We start from the raw sequence: 14,763 nt of genomic DNA on the forward strand, positions 1-14,763 counted from the left end.
TCTTCCGAGAGCTTTGCACACAGTAAGCGCTCAATAAATACTATCGAAAGAATGAATGAAGTCCCTGCTGGAGAGACCCTGTGGAGTTCCAGCACCAGTGAATGCCCAACTTTCTGCCAACCCCCTCTCTGGCTTAGAGATGATGAAATGCTAGCTGTGGGAGCAGAAAGAACTCTCCAGTACATTTTAAAGTCCTCCATTAGAGCATAACCTCCTCCGCTAGATTGCGAGCTCCTCCACTCATTGGTAAACTTCACCCCTGGACTGTAAGGTCCTCCGCTAGATTGTGAAATCCTCTGTTGGAATGTAAACTCCTTGAGGGCAGAGATCATGTCTACCGACCCTACTGTACTTTCACAAGAACTTATTAACAATACTAATAGTGGTGGCCTTTGTTAAGCGCTTACTATGTGCCAGGCACTGTCCTAAGTGCTGGGGTGGATACAAGTAAATCAGGTTGGACACAGTCCCTGTCCCACGTGGGGTTCAGTCTCAACCTCCATTTTACAGATCAGGTTACTGAGGCACAGAGAAGTGAAGTGACTTTCCCAAGGTCACGCAGCAAAGTGGCAGAGCAGGAAATAGAACCCATGATCTCCTGACTCTTGGGCCTGTGCTCTATCCATTACACATAATGTAATGTAATTACACATGAAGCAGCGTGGCTCAGTGGAAAGAGCCTGGGCTTTGGAGTCAGAGGTCATGGGTTCAAATCCCGGCTCCGCCAACCATCAGCTGTGTGACTTTGGGCAAGTCACTTAACTTCTCTGTGCCTCAGTTACCTCATCTGTAAAATGGGGATGAAGACTGTGAGCCCCCCGTGGGACAATCTGATCACCTTGTAACCTCCCCAGCGCTTAGAACAGTGCTTTGCACATAGTAAGCGCTTAATAAATGCCATCATTATTATTATTATTATAACTTAGCACAGTGCTCTGCATACCACTACCCCCACCACCTATAGTATTGTCCTGTTCTTTGGTGTAGTTCACGCCTTGGTTGTTACTCTGCAAATCCATAAACCTTAAATGTTTTTCTTTCTATTCCTCCATCACCTCCCGGTGCCTATTTTGCAGCTCCCTCCTTTGGCAGCCAATGCCATACTAGCTGTTAAAGGTGGAGGGGAGGGAGGAGAACGAAATGGCAAATTTGACAGCAACTTGGGCTCACGGTGGAACTTTCCAGGAAAAGCATCCCATCGCCTTGGCTCCCAGTTTAGCAACACCAGAGCAAGACCCATCCCACTGGTGGGCAGAGGAAAGACACAGCTCGGAATGGTTCCACTTTGAGAGAGGCCAGAGAGAGAACTCAAACAAAGAGGGCTTAACCCAACCATCTGATTCACAAATGGCCAGCGGGGCCAGCAAATGGGGGGAAATGCACATTCTGTTTGCGGGGCATTGATTTCTGGAATTGATTTTGGTTTTAATGTTCTGAGGACTGGATCATCTGACCAAGAGGGAGCCCACAGGGCAGGAGGTGAGCAGGAAGGCGGGGCCTGGCATACCAGTGCTGGAACCCTAGAGCTCACCCTAGCCTACCAGCTCCTAGATTCCCATGAATGTCTTCCCCAGGCCACAGGGGACTAGGCAGAAGGACTGCTAGCAGGGACATTTCCGCACTTGTAGTCCCTGGCCCCCGTTCTCAGGCCCTCTCTCCTTTTCTGGGTTTTCCTACTGCTGGGGAAAGAGTGTTTGTGAGAGGAGCTTGCAGTAGGGTGCTTTCCTCCCTCCCAAACTCTACCCCCATTTTCCCGTGAAGAGGGACAGGATACGTGGTCTCCCCTCTCAGGAGCAGGGATGGAGATACCATAATTCCACTCCCCAGAGATGGAGGCTGATGTCACCCTCTCCACTCCACCTTGGAATGGCTGAGCCATCAGCAATAGCCCAATCATGGGGAACTATTTAATAATAGTAATAATGATGGCATTTATTAAGCACTTACTATGTGCAAAGCATTCTAAGCGCTGGGGAGGTTACAAGGTGATCAGGTTGTCCCATGGGGGGCTCACAATCTTAATCCCCATTTTACAGATGAGGTAACTGAGGCACAGAGAAGTGACGTGACTTGCCCAAAGTCACACAGCTGACAATTGGAGGAGCCGGGATTTGAACCCCGTGACCTCTGGCTCCAAAGCCCGTGCTCTTTCCACTGAGCCACGCTGCTTCTCTATTTGGGAATTTGGCCCATCTGGTAGAGGAAAAGCAAAATCTTTCAACTCAAGAATTGATGAAGTTGGCACCTGTTCTCAAGACTTGCCTGTTTTTGTTTTTTCAAAAATGATAGTAGAATGCTATTACCACCTGCTGGCTAAGTGCATTTGCTGTTTTCCAATTCCCATCCCAAACCAGATTAGAGCTCCCAAGAGATCTCCACCTATCCAACAAATTGAAGCCCTGCCTATTCCCCCCACGGGGCACTCCTTCTTCTCCTTGAGGGCCTAGAAACCTTGATGGGAGGAACCCCTGGGGTTTCCTTTGACAGAGGCAAAGGAAGAGAAGGAAAAGTGCTCATTCTGGGGGCACCCATAAGTCACATCCCCACCCTCCTGCCTTGGATCTGGGCAGTGTCCTCAGTGAGTAGGATCCAAGAACACGGGGGTAGGACCAAAGCATGGGGAGCCAGAATCTGCCTAGTGGGACCAGCAGGAAATTCTCAGCCCTCGCTTCTCTCCTCTGCAATCTGGGCTAAATTGGGGGCTGGGGGACTGGTAGCATCTAACGGGCTGTAGACTGAAAGCTCCATGTGGGAAGAGAATATGTCTACCAACTCTTGTACCTACCCCAGCGCTTAGTACAGTGACTGGCATATCGTAAGTGCTTAAAAAATACCACAGTTATTATTATTAACTCTGTTATATCGTACCCTCCCAAGGACTTGGTACAGGGCTCTAGAGATCAATAAATACCACTGATTGATTGATCAAATGTCGTTCACCTTGACTAGCCAAGAAGTACACCCAGCCCGGCTGGAGAGAGAGGATAATCAAACCATATCAACCACTGTGAACGAGGAAGAGACAGAAGGTCTCCCTTCAATTGGGGCCTGCAGCTGGTGGTAGCCTTCTTTCCACATGGTCCCAGATGGTTCCAAATCGAGCCCAAGGGGAGGATATCCATCAGGACAGCTCCTACAGGACACGGGGATGGCTGTCTCACCTCCTGCTTGATATTGGCCAAAGAAAACAGTCACTAGAGTGCTTGGCATCTCGAGCAGCACTCACAGATTGAGTGTGGCCCCCGAGGAGTCACTGGGACTTCTGGGAACCCATCCTTCTCAGCTGTGACCAATAGCCAGAGTATAATAATAACAATAATAATGGCATTTATTATGCGCTTACTATGTGCAAAGCACTGTTCTAAGCACTGGGGTGGTTACAAGGTGATCAGGTTGTCCCACGTGGGGCTCACAGTCTTTACCCCCATTTTACGGATGAGGGAACTGAAGCACAGAGAAGTTAAGTGACTTGCCCAAAGTGACACAGCTGACAAGTGGCAGAGCAGGGATTTGAACCCATGACTTCTGACTCCAAAGCCCGGGTTCTTTCCACTGAGCCACGCTGCTTCTCGCTTATCTTCTTCTTATTCATCTTATTATCTGCTTCTGCTTATCATGCCCTGGTTGTCACCATGCTAGGTTGACTCCAAATTCTCTGTGCTGCAGTACCTGGCTACTGTGAGCAGGGGTTATGTCAGCATGCAATAGCAGCTCCAAAGTCTTAGCCCAGGCGGAGAAACTGAGGTACAGAGAGACGCAGCTAGCTCAAGAACATGCAAAAAGTCTCTCTCAGGAACCAGAGCTCAGGAGTTCAATTTCCCACATTTATGCCCTATCCACTCCCTCTCAGTCACACAAATTTAAGGGAAACGTGTTCCTCCTTCAGGCTAGTCTCCATTGGAGAAATTGATAAATCTGACTGGAGGATTTTTGTCTTGTAACTCCCTTTAACACAAGCTAGATTGGCTTATGCGCTTGACTTTAAAGTCTAATTCTGTAAAGACTTAGCACATTAACCGGAGTCGGTTCGTTAGGAGCTTCCGATTAGCGCAATGGATTACTTGTAAGCAATAGATTCCTCCCGCAGTGATCTCCGTCACTTTTCAGCTCCAAGAAATATCAGTGGCAGGGTCTGTCTCCAATTCCTTCTGGCATATCCCCTGCCTAATTAGAGAGGATAGCAGTTGCCTTTCAATCCTGTTTGCCATGGGGCCTGAGTGCTTTGAGAAGCGGGTATGTTAGCACGAATAGGGCAAATTAGGAATCAGCAAGAATCTCCTCTGGGGGATAAGACTAATGGTCACTAATGGATGAAGCACGCTGCACAAACAGGAGAAAAACTGCCCCTTACCTATGAGGAACTTATCAACTGAAACAAATTAAGCAGAGCACACTTGGAATCATTTAACTTCCCTATGTCTCCGTTTCTTCATCTGTAAAATGGGGATGTAATACTTGCTCGGCCTTCTACTTGGACTGTGAGCCCCAACTGGGACAGATCCCAAGTGGGACCCGATTACCTTTCATCTTCTAGACTGTGAGCCCACTGTTGGGTAGGGACCATCTCTATATGTTGCCAACTAGTACTTCCCAAGCGCTTAGTACAGTGCTCTGCACACAGTAAGCGCTCAATAAATACGATTGATTGATTGATCTTCCCCAGTGATGCTTGGCACATTGTAAGTGCTTAACAAATACCATGATATTATTGTTATTTTCATGTATTTATTTTAATGTCTGCCTCCCTCTCTAGACTATAAGCTCATCTGTGGGTAGGGAATGTGTCTATCAACTCCGTTAAATTGTGCAGCGTGGCTCAGTGGAAAGAGCACGGGCTTTGGAGTCAGAGATCATGGGTTCAAATCCTGGCTCTGCCAATTGTCAGCTGTGTGACTTTGGGTAAGTCACTTAATTCCTCTGTGCCTCAGTTACCTCATCTGTAAAATGGGGATGAAGACTGTGAGCCCCCCGAGTGACAACCTGATCACCTTGTAACCTCCTCAGTGCTTAGAACAGTGCTTTGCACATTGTAAGTGCTCAATAAATGCCATTATCATTATTATTATTCATTCTTTCATTCAATCGTATTTACTGAGTTCCCTAATTCAATAATGTATCCCTTGCGTTAATCATCAGCAAACAATGGTATTTATGGAGTGTTTACTATGTACAGAGCCAACTTGTACTTCCCAAGTGCTTAGTACAGTGCTCTGCACACAGTAAGCGCTCAATAAATGCCATTATTATTATTATTCATTCTTTAATTCAATCATATTTATTGAGTTCCCTAATTTAATAATGTATCCCTTGCGTTAATCATCAGCAGTCAAACAATGGTATTTATGGAGTGTTTACTATGTACAGAGCCAACTTGTACTTCCCAAGTGCTTAGTACAGTGCTCTGCACACAGTAACCACTGTGTCATTATTATTATTATTCATTCTTTCATTCAATCGTATTTACTGAGTTCCCTAATTTAATAATGTATCCCTTGCGTTAATCATCAGCAGTCAAACAATGGTATTTATGGAGTGTTTACTATGTACAGAGGCAACTTGTACTTCCCAAGCTCTTAGTACAGTGCTCTGCACACAGTAAGCACTCAATAAATGCCATTATTATTATTATTCATTCTTTCATTCAATCATATTTACTGAGTTCCCTAATTTAATAATGTATCCCTTGCATTAATCATCAGCAGTCAAACAATGGTATTTATGGAGTGTTTACTATGTACAGAGCCAACTTGTACTTCCCAAGCTCTTAGTACAGTGCTCTGCACACAGTAACCACTCAATAAATGCCATTATTATTATTATTCATTCATTCAATTGTATTTATTGAGCACTTACTGTGTGCAGAGCACTGTACTAAGCGCTTGGGAAGTACAAGTTGCCTCTGTACATAGTAAACACTTCATAAATATCATCGTTTGACTGATGAAGATTAACACAAGGGATACATTATTAAATTAGGGAACTTAGTCCTTCAATGATTTACTCAGGTTCTGACCTTCAGGAGGTTTGTTGGGCTAATGATAATTATGGTATTTATTAAGTGCCCACTATGTGTCAAGCATTTTTAATGGTATTTGTTAAGCACTTACTGCGTGCCAGGCACTGTACTAAAAGATGGGGTACATACAAGACTCCCAGACTGAGCTCCCTTTCTCCTCTCCTCCTCCCCGCCCCCCACCCTACCTCCTTCCCTTCCCCACAGCACCTGTATATATGTTTGTACAGATTTATTATTCTATTTATTTTACTTGCACATATTTACTATTCTATTTTGTTAATGATGTGCATCTAGCTTTCATTCTATTTGTTCTGACGACTTGACACCTGTCCACATGTTTTGTTTCATTCATTCATTCATTCAATCGTATTTATTGAGTGCTTACTGTGTGCAGAGCACTGTACTAAGCGTGGCTTAGTGGAAAGGGCATGGGCTAGGTAGTTGGAGGTGGTGGGTTCTAATCCCAGCTCTGCCACTTACCAGCTGTGTGACTTTGGGCAAGTCACTTAACTTCTCTGTGCCTCAGTTACCTCATCTGTAAAGTGGGGATTAAGACTGTGAGCCCCACATGGGACAACCTCATTGCCTTGTATCTACCCCACCGCTTAGAAAAGTGCTTGGCACATAGTAAATGTTTAACAAATATCATCATTATTATTATTATCATCATGGAGAGGTCACCAGGCAGAGAGGAGGTAATTCTGAGACCGGGGGGGTTTGCCAGGAGACGGTAATCAGAAACAAATTGTTCTCAGAATCGCACAATTAAAATGAACCCCCCTCTCCATCCCCCATCTTTGTTCAGGACCCAGTGTCATGTAAAGAGGTCTTCCCAGACTGAGCCCCCTCTTTCCTCTCCTCCTCCCCATCCTCCCTGCCCTACCTCCTTCCCCTCCCCACAGCACCTGTATATATATTTGCACAGATTTATTACTCTATTTATTTTACTTGTACATATTTACTATTCTATTTATTTTGTTAACGATGTGCATCTAGCTTTAATTCTATTTGTTCTGACAACTTGACACCTGTCCACATGTCATGTTTTGCTGTCTGTCTCCCCCTTATAGACTGTGAGCCCGTTGTTGGGTAGGGACCGTCACTATATGTTGCCAACTTGTACTTTCCAAGCGCTTGGTATAGTGTTCTGCACACAGTAAGTGCTCAATAAATGCAAATGAATGAATAACTGAGCCCCCTCCTTCCTCTCCCCCTCCTCCCCCTCCCCATGCCCCCTGCCTTACCTCCTTCCCCTCCCCACAGCACCTGTATATATGTATATGTTTGCACATATTTATTACTCTATTTTATTTGTACATATTTATTCTATTTATTTTATTTTGTTAATATGTCTTGTTTTGTTGTCTGTCTCCCCCTTCTAGACTGTGAGCCCGCTGTTGGGTAGGGACCGTCCCTATATGTTGCCAACTTGTACTTCCCAAGCGCTTAGTACAGTGCTCTGCACACAGTAAGTGCTCAATAAATATGATTGAATGAATGAATATGTGCATATGTTTGTACGTATTTATTACTCTATTTTATTTGTACACATTTATTCTATTTTGTTAATATATCTTGTTTTGTTGTCTGTCTCCCCCTCCTAGACTGTGAGCCTGCTGTTGGGTAGGAACTGTCTCTATATGTTGCCAACTTGTACTTCCCAAGAGCTTAGTACAGTGCTCTGCACACAGTAAGTGCTCAATAAGTCCGATTGAATGAATGAATGTAAAGGGGTTGGCTCTGATGCCCTCCTTCAGTCGGTCCCTGGGTTAGGAAGCCGGCATCCCAATCAGGAGCGGGTGAAAGCCTCAAGGAGAGTAGAAAGCTGACCCTCAAGCCCTCCAGTGACAATCAATCAATCATATTTATTGAGCGCTTACTGTGTGCAGAGCGTTGTACTAAGCGCTTGGGAAGTACAAGTTGGCAACATATAGAGACAGTCCCTACCCAACAGTGGGCTCACAGTCTAGAAAGACTGTGACAAAGACAAAGAGGCATATAGGGAAAAGAGGCTGTGGGGAGGTTTAAGACTGTTTGCTACTGAGCATTTCTAGAGCTCAGAATTGAGCTACAGCAGGTGCAACGACCCAGATACTAATCAGTTTGGCAGCTAATGTTGTGGACGTCATTTCATGCTTCTGGACCTCAGCTCTCCTCCCGGTCTTTTAAAGGACCAATCCCTGGAAATGGCTCCAAGACCACGGGAGGCGAGGGGACCTGGGAAAGGCAAAAGGGAATTCTCAGACCTTTCACCTCCCCCTCACCTATTTTGCCATTATAAATCCAGTATGTTGGATTCTCCCTGCTATTTCCGTTTACCAGGCCAGAAACCTCTGAAATTCCCACGGGGACAGGCGACCCAGCTTTGCTTTGTTCTGCTTCAGAAATCACCAAGCCGCTATCTAGAGAATTTAGGATACTCTTTAGCTCAGTAACCAAAGAAGTGGCATGGCCTAGTGGAAAGAGCATTGGCTTGGGAGTCAGAGGACCTAGGTTCTGATCCCGACTCTGTCAAATACTAGTTGTGTGACCTTGGGTAAGTCATTTAACTTCTCTGTGCCTCAGTTCTCCTGCTCTCCCTCCTACTTTGACTATGAGCCCCACTGGGGACAGGGACTGTTTCTAACCTAATTAACTTGTATTTACCCCAGAGCTTAGAACAGTGCTTGGCACATAGTAAGCCCTTAGCAAATACCATTAAAAGCCAAAAATAAAACCAGACCTCCCACAGAGGTCTTCCTCTGGCCCCCCGGGCATTTATTTCTGAGACTTCATCTGCCAGATATCTAAGGGGACACCACCAACAACTGTCCTCTCCCCTACCTTGGAAGGCCCAGCATCAATCAATCAATAGTATTTATTGAGTGCTTCCTGTGTGCAGAGCACTGTACTAAGTGCTTGGGAGAATACAATAAAACAGAGTTGCTAAACACTTTCCCTGCCTACAATGAGCTTACAGTCTACAGGGTCTGAATGTGGAGTATAGGAGACCAAGCCAAGAGGACACCTAACAAGCCAGCCTGTTTCCAAACTGTCCCTGTGGCTTGGATATTTTTGCTTTAGAACTGACTGAGGGAGGGAGGGACGAAGGGATAATGGAAAAGCGTACAGCAGAAATAAGGGAACATTGCATTTCAAGTGATCTGTTTGGATAAACCGGACAAGGGGATTGGGCCATTCCAGAAGATCTCTTTCTGTCACCTCCTTAGGAGGAGCCCAAAGAACCTGGACTCCAGTCATCTGGGAAATAGCCATCCTGGGCCAGCACCATTCCCAGGCTCGGACCGGACAGGTAAATAATAATAATGATGGTATTTGTTATTATTAATAATGAGAAAAAGAATTATGGTATTTGCTAAGTGTTTATCATCTACCAAGCATTGTTCTAAGCACTGGGTTAGGTACAAGCTAATCAGGTTGGACATAGTCCCTGTCCCACATGGGGCTCACAGTCTTAATTCTCATTTTACAGATGAGGTAACTGAGGCCCAGAGAAGTCAAGTGACTTGCCCAATGTCGCACAGCAGACAAGTGACTGAGCTGGGGGTAGAACCCAGGTCCTTCTGATTCCCAGGCCTATGTTCTATCCACTAGGCCAGGCTGCTTCCCTAAGATTCCCTGGGCAACTCCACCAGAAAGTGGACTGAGGTCTCATTAATCACCATATGCCTCTCAGGCAACTGAATGGACTCAACTTGCTGAGTTAATAATGTGTTAATTAGTCACCTAATGAATGACTCGTCAATTGAAAATTGGATCAACTGCCAACGATCCCCATCTGCCTGGAGTATCAGCGGCCAATGTTGCCCAGGGGGAGGTCCTGCCAGGACCTAGGGGCCAAGGCAGCAGGAATCCAGACCCCGGGGCCACGTGCCTGAGGATAGAGGATGCAAGAGTGAGCTGGCTTGGCCAGGAAAATGGAGACTTGTTTTCTCAGGCGCCAAATGGAGACTTGTTTTCTCAGGTGGGACTCAGTAGAGAGGGCTAAGCCCATTGGGTTGTGGCCAGGCCCCAGCACTATGTTGAGCCAGAAAAGTGTAAGCTCATTTTGGGTAGGGAATGTGTCTGTTATATTGTGTTGAACTCTTCTAAGCACTTGGAACAGTGTTCCGTACAAGGTAAGCACTCAATAAATACGACTGATTGATTGATTGCTAAGGCTGCTGGGTTCGGGGAGAGCCCCAGCCCTGCTATGTTGAGCTCTGCCACAGGGAAGCCAGAGGAGTGTAAGCTCTATGTGGGCAGAGGATGTGTCTGTTGTTGTGGTATACCCTCCCAGGCACTTAGTACAGTGCTGTGCACCCAGCAAGAGCTCAATAAATACCAACTGAGTGATTGAAAGTTAAGGCCTCTGGCTTGGGAGTGAGTTTAGCACTGCCATGTTGAGCTCTGCTACCAGGGAAGTCAGAGCAGTGGGAGGAAGCATCCCAAGCCTTCTCCTTCTTCTCTACCCCAAGCAGGAGACACTGCTCCCTTATGCTGAGCCAGCTGCTGGATCCCTCTGGGGGACCATTCCCTGGGGGAGTCTGGAGCAGGTTGCCTGGGTAGCAGCAGGAAGCCTGCCAGCAGAAGAGGAAAGGAAGGATTGGAAAGTTGGAAATAGCCTTGCAGCCTCCATTTTTTCCATGGGATTTGTTTTTTGTTTATTTGTTTTTCAATGGTATTCTTCAAGCATTTACCATGTTCTGGGCACTGTACTAAGAGCTGGGGTAGATAAAAGATAATCAGGTTGGATACAGTCCCTGTCCCACACAGGGCTCACACAGTCTTAATCCCCATTTTACAGAGGAGGCCACTGAGGCCCAGAGAAGTTAAGATAGTTGCCCAAGATCACACGGCAGATAAGTGGTGGAGCTGGGATTAGAACTAGGGTCCTCTTGCTCCCAGGACCGGGCTCTTTCCACTAGGCCAGGCTTCTCAGGATGTCAAATGGTAGCTACCCACAATCTACGCTCCCTACTGATACCAGGAGAGGTGCTTGCTCACCATCACTATTTTCTGCCTTCTGCTGGCAACTCTGATGGAGATCTTCTTCCTTGGGACTGAAGTCCCGGACTCAAAGGGCAGGTTTGCTCCGGCATAGGGATCGCCCTCGGATCCATCCAGACCAATCCAATCATGCAGGGAATAGTGCTTGGCGAATACCTGCTGCATTCAGAATTCTACATTGACAGCCATGCCCGTCTGGCCCCTTCTCTGTCCATCCTATCTGCCTGCCTGCCTGCCTCAAGCAGAAGCCTCAAGCAGCCTTCTTCCATCATGGAGTGGCACTAAATCCCTGGGCTAAAGACCTCAACACGGAACAGCTCTCACACTTCCGATCCACCAGCCTTATTCTTGTTTTTTCCTTCGATAGCCTGGTGTCCAGGCTGGCCTTAAAATTCCATGCTTCCCAGAGTATCCTTTCCTCAAGGCCTTAGCCATCTGGCAGCAAGCGTTAGGAAAACCTAGTCCCAGATATTTATTGACAGAAACTATATATGTGTGTGTGTGTGTGTGTGTGTGTGTTTGCGTATATATCTATGTATATATAAGGGGAAGCAATGTGGCTCAGTGGAAAGAGCCCGAGCTTGGGAGTAGGATGTCATGGGTTCTAATCCCAGCTCTGCCACTTGTCAGCTGTGTGACTTTGGGCAAGTCACTTCACTTCTCTGGGCTTCAGTTCCCTCCTCTATAAAATGGGGATTAAGATTGTGAGCCCCACATGGGACAACCTTCATTACCTTGTATCCCCCCAACACTTAGAACAGTGTTTGGCACATAGTAAGCACTTAACAAATACCAACGTTATTATTATTATACTGTATATACATAAACTATACATATACATGTATATATTCACTTACAATATACACTATGCACCTGCTGTGCATATTGTTTATTTATTGGACAAGTGCCCAGAAATCCCTTTGACTGCTTCTCATTACCCACAAAGCCTCCAGCCTCTGTCCCAATTCCTCCAGGACTCTTGGCCCCTGCTGGGCCTAGTTGGACTTCAGCTAACCTAGAAAATCTATTAGTCGAGCTCCCCGCTCACCCCCGGTTCTTGCCCTTGACAGCAGAGCTGGGAAGAAAAGAAACTGAAGAAAGGAGGAAAGTCGGAGCAGAGCAGAATACAGAATTCCTAATCTCAAGAGTAAAACTCAGATCCTAGGTCTCATTCAAAGGCTCCGATTGCTGCTCTCCTTACACAGTGAAGCAGCATGGCCTAATGGATAGCGCACAGGCCTGGGCATCAGAAGGCCCTGGGTTCTAATCACTCATCTTATCCTATTACCACATCAGCCTCCTTGCTGACCTCCCAGCGTCCTGTCCTGTCTCACCTCACTCCTGTCCATACTTCACTCTGCTGCCCGGATCATTTTTCTACAAATCGCTAAGGAAATGTCATCCCACTCCTCAAAAAACTCCAGTGATTGCCCATCCACCTCCACATTAAGCAAGAACTCCTCACCATTGGCTTTAAAGTACTCCTTCACCTCGCCTCCTCCTACCTTACCTCGCTACTCTCTTACTACAACCCAGCCAGCACACTTCGGTCCTCTAATGCTAACCTTCTCACTGTGCCTCAGTCTTCCCTATCTTGCAGTCAACCCCTCGCCCACATCCTGCTTCTGGCCTGAAACGCCCTCGTTCCTCAAATCTGACAGACTATTACTCACCCCACCGCTTCAAAGCCTTAGTGAAGGCACATCTCCCCCACGAGGCCTTCCCTAACCCCCACCTTTAATAATAATGTTGGTATTTGTTAAGCGCTTACTATGTGACAGGCACTGTACTCACCCTGACTTGCTTCCTTTCTTCCTCCCCCCTCCCATCCCCACAACACTTTTGTATTTATTTATATTAATGTCTGTCTCCCCCTCTAGACTATAAATCCTGTTATGGGCAGGGAATATGTTTGTTTATTGTTGTATTGTACTCTCCCAAGTGCTTAGTAAGGTGCTCTGCACACAGTAAACACTCAATACGATTGATTGAATGAATGAAACATCCTGGCTGATGTTTGTCTGCTGCGTGATCTTGGACAAGTCATTTCACTTCTCTGTTCCTCAGTTACCTCACTGTAAAATGGGGATTAAGATTGAGCCCCAAATGGGACATGGACTGTGTATAACCTGATTAGATTGTATCTATTCCAATGCTTAGTACAGTGCCTGACACATAGTAAGGATTAGTCTGTAAGCTCGTTGTGGGCAGGGAATATGTCACTGTTTATTGTTGTATTGGACTTTCTCAAGCCCTTAGTACAGTGCTCTGCACACAGTAAGCACTCAATAAATGCGATTGAATGAAATACCATAAGAAAGGAGGGCAGCCAAGGAGACAATGACCCCTCAAGACTACTTGAAGGGTCAATAAATACGACTCAATAAATTTTCCATGTCAAAAATTGGGATCCACCTCAAAGCCCCCGGAAAAATATGAACTTCCTTTATGTGCTATGGACATAAGTATTGCTAAATTATTGCTTAACCTTTGCTAAAGTAATTCATAATACAGTCAATCAGTCAATCCTATTCATTGAGCGCTTACTGTATTAAGTGCTTGGAAAAGTTCAATGTAACAACATAACGGACATTCCCTGGTTACAACAAGCTTACAGTCTAGAGGGGGAGACAGACATGTATAATAAATAAAATTACAGATATGTACCTTAGTGCTGTGGGGCTGCAGGGCTGATTAATAAAGGGATCAAGTCAAGACAGAAGGGAGTAGCATAAGGGGAGAGGAGGGCTTAGTCAGGGAAAGGCTCTTGGAAGAGGTGTGCCTTCAGTAAAGCAGTGAAGATGGGGAGAGTAATTGTCGGATATGAAGAGGGAGGACGTTCCAGGCCAGAGGTAGGATGTGGGTGACAGGCTGGCGGCGAGATGGACGAGATCGAGGTACAGTGAGAAGGTTGGCACTAGAAGAGTGAAATGTGCAGAATGGGTTGCTGCAGGAAAGTAGCCAGGTGAGGTAGGAGGGGCCCAGGGGGCAAGGTAATTGAGTACATCAGGATGTTCACTAAAGGAGGAGATGTAGTATAATTATGGCTCTTTGTAGGAGGCTACTAAAGTAGAAGTTTGTTCTGCTGATCAAGGAAGTGGTTTTTCAACTTGTATCTGTATGCATTCATTCATTTGTATTTATTGAGCACTTACTGTGTGCAGAGCACTGTACTAAGTGCTTGGGAGTACAAGTCGGCAACATACACAGATGGTCGCTACTCAACAACAGGCTCACAGTCTAGAAGGGGGAGACAGACAACAAAACATGTAGATGGGTGTCGAAACTGTCAGAATAAATAGAATCTTGGGCCGACTGTCACCTGGGGTGCCTCTACTCTTTATTTTCTAAAATGTTACTTAATAATAACAATAATAATGGCATTTATTAAGTGCTTACTATAATAATAATAATAACGATGGCATTTATTAAGCATTTACTATGTGCAAAGCACTGTTCTAAGTGCTAGGGAGGTTACAAGGTGATCAGATTGTCCCACATGGGGCTCACAGTCTTAATCCCCGTTTTATAGATGAGGTGACTGAGGCCCAAAGAAGTTAAGTGACTTGCCCAAAGTCACACAGCTGACAATTGGTGGAGCCGTGATTTGAACCCCTGACCTCTGACTCCAAAGCCCGTGCTCTTTCCACTGAGCCACACTGCTTCTCTACTGGTTAAATGCTACTATGTTCTAAGTGCTAGGGTATATGTAAAATACAGACTAAGGAGGAGGGAGAACAGGTATTTCTTTTTCTCTC

This window comes from Tachyglossus aculeatus, chromosome 5 (genome assembly GCF_015852505.1).
Source record: "Tachyglossus aculeatus isolate mTacAcu1 chromosome 5, mTacAcu1.pri, whole genome shotgun sequence".
Taxonomy (NCBI): domain Eukaryota; kingdom Metazoa; phylum Chordata; class Mammalia; order Monotremata; family Tachyglossidae; genus Tachyglossus; species Tachyglossus aculeatus.